General features: G+C 37.8%; 1 pseudogene; it reads right to left on the bottom strand.

The window, feature by feature from the left end:
- Positions 1-281: 281 nt before the first annotated feature.
- On the bottom strand, positions 282-1,591 carry LOC115138012 (RNA-binding protein 4.1-like; annotated as a pseudogene).
- Positions 1,592-5,351: the final 3,760 nt, after the last annotated feature.

Raw genomic sequence — 5,351 nt, 5'->3', positions numbered from 1 at the left:
AACGACAATCTTGGCAGATAATTTAAACCTGGAAAGAGAGCAAACCACACAAGTCAAAGCGCATTGTACTCATGGATGAACGCGCTCAGGTTCAGAAAAATGCCCTGCATTCTTTATAAAGGTATATTACGATTTGACATTGTTCAGTTGAAGCAGATTTGGAGAGTTTATAAAGGCTAAGGAGATGGAGAAACAATGTCCTTGGACATTAAGCGTCAACGTGAGGTTATCCCCAATTCGATATATATAAAAAAAAAAAAAATGGAGCTAGATAGGGAGTGGACTTGCATAGTATAATACCCTGTCTCTGATATCTCACCTTGAGTCAAACGCCAGTGTGCGTTCAGTGAGAGTAGCGTGCAGGAGGCAGTGGAGGGACCCTGTCAGCGTAGGGGTCCCTGGAACGTGGTAGGTTGTACATTGCAGTCCTGGACAGAGGAGAGAGCTGTAAGCGCTCATAGCAGTAGCCGTAACCCATGCGGGGTGTGGAGGGAGGAGAGGGTCTCCTGATGGGACTGTGGTCAGGGGCGTAGTAGGAGGACAGAGGTGGGAGGGGGTGACGCTCATACCGGGCGAGAGAGGAGGCCGCAAGGCGCGCCCTAACCATGGCAGAAGGGGGTGGTGGTGGGGGTATGGAGCCAACTCGCCTCTCATCTCCATAGCCTGAGAAGCAACCGTAAAGGGCAGGGCGAGCGCTATACTTCTCATAGTAATCCACCACTCTCGCGCTCATAAGCACGCTCTGGGGGGTATGGGGCTCGTCTAGGGGTGAAGGGAGGCCAGGGTACCCCCCTGACATGCAACCTCTGTAATAAGGGGGTTCCGGCTCCCCCCTGTCCACAGGGTAGCCGTGAGGTGCTGGCCAGTAGGGGGAGGGGGTGAAGGGAGGCCAGGGTACCCCCCTGACATGCAACCTCTGTAATAAGGGGGTTCCGGCTCCCCCCTGTCCACAGGGTAGCCGTGAGGTGCTGGCCAGTATGCGCCATTATTTGGTGGGGGGCCGTAATCCTCTTCCTCCCGTCTGGGACGTCTTTTTGATATCTGAACGTGAAGATGTCTGCCTAAAGAGGAAAACCATGATTACCAGTCAGACAGTGACACACAAAACTAAAGTCCATATTTAACATTGAAACTTCCCAACAGTTTAATAGTGAATATTAAATGAGGGTCTTTGTTTCTTACCTTGGTAGTCAGAGTTGTCTAATCCCTCTATGGCATCCATGGCCTCATCAGAGTTGGACATGTGGACAAAAGCAAAGTTTTTGACAACAGCACATTCTGTGAATGTGCCATACTCCTCAAACAAGGTGCGCTCCGCATCTTCTTCGCCTTTCTCCACATTAGCCACGTGAAGTTTCACCGGACCCTGGTTCTTTCCCCTGCTTGGCTCCACATTGATTGGCCTGACATGAAGCTTTAAGAGGTGCAGGCTGCGGATGGCTTTGGTGGCAGATTTACGGTCATCCATGTGGACGAAGGCATAGTTTTTGAACTTTGCACATTCTGTCACTGCACCATGTTGAGTAAACAGAGCCTCGAGCTCATCCTTCTCGACCTCGTTAGGGAGGTTTCCAATAAAGATCTTCACCATATTTGTGTCAACGCAAAGCCTGTGAGAAGAGAGGCGTGTCAATATACCAGTTAGCTGCAAATTAAGTTGTGATGGTGAGAGTGGGCAGAAGTGAAAGGAAATGATTAACGTTAGACGTTACCTGAAGTTAGCAAGCTAACAGTTTTTTTTATTTATGTATTAACACAAAATACAAAAAAAAATGAAATAAACAATCAAGAGTACATAAACCTAACAGACTTACATATCAAGATTCATTTTCAATTTGTTAAATACTTTTGTGGTGCGTATTGCTTTTACTGATTATTTCAAAATAATATTTCAATTCCATCTTAAATAATGTGAAGAAGGGTTTGTTCTCTGCCCACTTCATTTTATGGACAAAGAATATTCCATAAAAAATAAGCAAATTAACAATGAAAGTTAAATCAGGGTCCATATAATTTGGTTCAAAATAAAACATAATATCAGTCTTTCAAATTAATATTGATAGTTGTTTCTTTTAAAATTAAAATCTTCTAATTCACACCAAAATCTTCTGACATAAGAGCAGTCCCAAAATAAATGGTGAAGAGTATCTGGGTCACAATCACAAAACACACATTTGTTATCAATAGCTATTTTAAATCGGTGTATACTACAGGTCTTTACAGGGTAGATTCTATGAATGAGTTGGTATTATACTTCTTTCACATTAGATATACAATATTTACCAGATAACGAAACTTTGTTCCAGTTCACTTGTCCCAGGGCTGCATTCCAGTACATTTTAGCAGAGGAAATAGTAACATAGTTTCCTTATATACAGGTTATTCCATTTATAGTTTAAAATGTCAATACCTTTAAATTGCATTGAGGCTACAAAATCCTCAACAGTTGCACTTGGAGTATTGTTATATTCTCCTAAAAGAAGAATAGCACCTTTAGGGACAGCGCTAACAATCATTTGAAACTCCTTGGGAGTGAATGTAGCATTGTGTGTTCTAATAAATTCTGGATAATCATATAGTTGTCCATCATTACTCAATAAATTGTTTAACCCCAATAATGTTGTTGTCAAACCAGTTCTGGAAAACCAAAGACTTGTTTTTGTATTTTATGTCTTTATTATTCCAGATTGTACACCTATGAGGGGAAAAATTGTGTTTGAACATCAGGTTCCAAGTTAGAAGTACTTGTTTATAAAAGTTTGCAAGTTTAATAGGGATTTTAGCCATATCAAAGTTGCATTTCAGTAAGAATTCTAGACCACACATTTGTTGGAATATTAAATTAGGGATGATAATTCCAGATGCAACCCTTATTTCTTAAATAGTTTTGTATCCATTTAATCTTAAAATATTATATTAGAGGTTTTAAAATCCAGAGCATTCAACCCTCCCTCACCTTGGGTGCTACATATTACCGCTTTTCTTAAATAATAAGGTTCATTCCTCCATATGAAGTTAAATAATTTAGTATCAACCATTTGAGTTACTGACAGAGGAACATCCAAGGCAAGGCAGGTATAAACTAATCTGGACAGACCTTCAGATTGTGATAAAAGTACACGTCCAGATAAAGAAAGATCTCTTAATAACCAGGAGTTAAATCTCTTTCAAATTCTCTCTACAATAGAAGCTGGCCCTTTCTTTCGGATCTTTGCTAACTGTAATACCAATATGTGTGATCACATCTTTTACAGGGATATTACATACTGAGTTAAAGTCACATCTTTTCAACGCAAATAATTCACATTTCCTAATATTCAGAGATGATACATGTGTGAAGGCATTAATACACTCAATAGCTTTGACTTCATTATGATCTTAAAAAATAAAATGGTGTCGTCAGCCAATTGTGAACATTTTCTCTTTGTCTTGTATTTTTATTTGTATTTTATTTCACCTTTATTTAACCAGGTAGGCTAGTTGAGAACAAGTTCTCGTTTGCAACTGTATCTGAATACCGCTAAAACAATCCTTATTTATATGAAGTGCACTTGTGTGACCAATAAAATAAGTGGAAATTGGGCATCCTTGTTTAGTTCCACATCTAATCTTTGTGAAGTTCCATGGGACAATTTAACAGAGCTGTTAATATTATTGTAGTGTCTTAATTACACTTTGAAAATAATGACCAAAACCAACATATCGAAGTCTCAAAAAGAAAATGTTAAACTGTATCAAATGCCTTGTAAATGTCTACACATAAAATAAAGCCATCTTCCATAATGTGCTCATTGTCAAGTCCAATACTAGTAGAATATTATTACATATATGTCTGCCCTTCATAAAACCAGACTGGGTATCGTCAATGATTTGGTCAAGACCTTTTTTAAGTCTTTCTGGAAAGATGGATGCAAGTCGCTTTCCATCATTTTTAATTAATGTGATTGGTCTCCAATTTTCTCAAATCATACAATCTTTGTTTGGCCTTATGTCATAGAAACAGGCAGGACCCCTAAATAAATTGCCTCCTTAAAAACAAATTCAATAATATCCTCCTGAAAATATTTATAGATTTCACTGATAATGCCATGATTCCCTGGAGATGTGTTCTCTTTTAACTTGCTGATACATTTTTTTATTTCATTGATAGAAATCATTTCCTCACAAGACTTTTGGAAGTCTTCATCTATGAATTTTGCACAGTCTTTGACAGAGTCTAGAAAGGCAGATATGTCACTAGTAGGAAAGGCATTACTGGTATAAAGGTTATCATAGAATTCTGAAACATATTTTGAAATATCTTTGGGGTTTTCATTTTCTTTGCTATCTAAATTGAGCTTATGAAGACGTACATTCAGAATTTCTTTCTAATTGTAAAAGTATTTTATATTTTTCTTCCACCTTCCGCCAACCATCCCCTTCTTGATCTGACAAATGCCCCTTTTGCTCTCTCTTCATACAGTCGGTCCATTTCTAGTTGTAAAGAGAATAACTGACCCTTTCCTTCTTCATCAAGGTTCTCCATAGAGATGAGAAAATATTTCTTTAAGTTTATCTTCCCTCAATCTTTTAAATTCAGCAATTTCTTTACCTCTCTTCATGGCTGTTTGTCTTATTTCATACTTCATTAATTCCCTATATTTCCCATAAGACTTAAATAGTTGGGCTTTCCTCCAATTGTCTTGTATAATATCTTTGGCATCCATCTTGAAATTATCTTCCTCCAACAGTCTACTGTGGATTTTCCAATAACTCCGATTCGGTTTAACTTAAGATCTATTCATATTTAAAGATAAGAATATAACTTTATGATCAGTAAGAATAGATGGTTCAATTGATACCTTGACTACAGAATTATCTAATGAATTCTAAATCAACCAGAAGTCAATTCTTGACTGTCTGGACATGTCCTTACTCCAAGTGAAGTCCTTTTTATCAGGATATTTAGATCTCCAAATATCGACTAATCCTAGACATAGATTATTAAACTCAGGATTAACTATGCTGGATATGTTGGGAGGGGGATATCTGTCAATCATCACATTAGATACAGAATTAAAATTGCCACCTAAGATAATTTTGATATCCTGAAATACTGTTAAAATAACTATTAATTTCTTAATTCTTGAAATAACATCCTGTTTTGTTTGTTGTTGGATGCATAAATATTCCCTAATAAAAACATTTCACTGTGGAAATGTACTGTTAAAATGAACCAACGTCCAGAGTGGTGAGTCTTACGACTGATGACCTTCCCTTTAAATGCACCTCTTAAAATTGCTACACCTGCAGAGTGGTTGTTGCCATATGATAACCAGATATCATTACTCCATTGATTTTTCCAAAAAGAT

This window comes from Oncorhynchus nerka, linkage group LG12, assembly GCF_034236695.1.
Source record: "Oncorhynchus nerka isolate Pitt River linkage group LG12, Oner_Uvic_2.0, whole genome shotgun sequence".
Classification (NCBI taxonomy): Eukaryota; Metazoa; Chordata; class Actinopteri; order Salmoniformes; family Salmonidae; genus Oncorhynchus; species Oncorhynchus nerka.
Note: the sequence above shows the minus strand (reverse complement) of the source record. Positions and strands in the feature narration are given on the sequence as shown.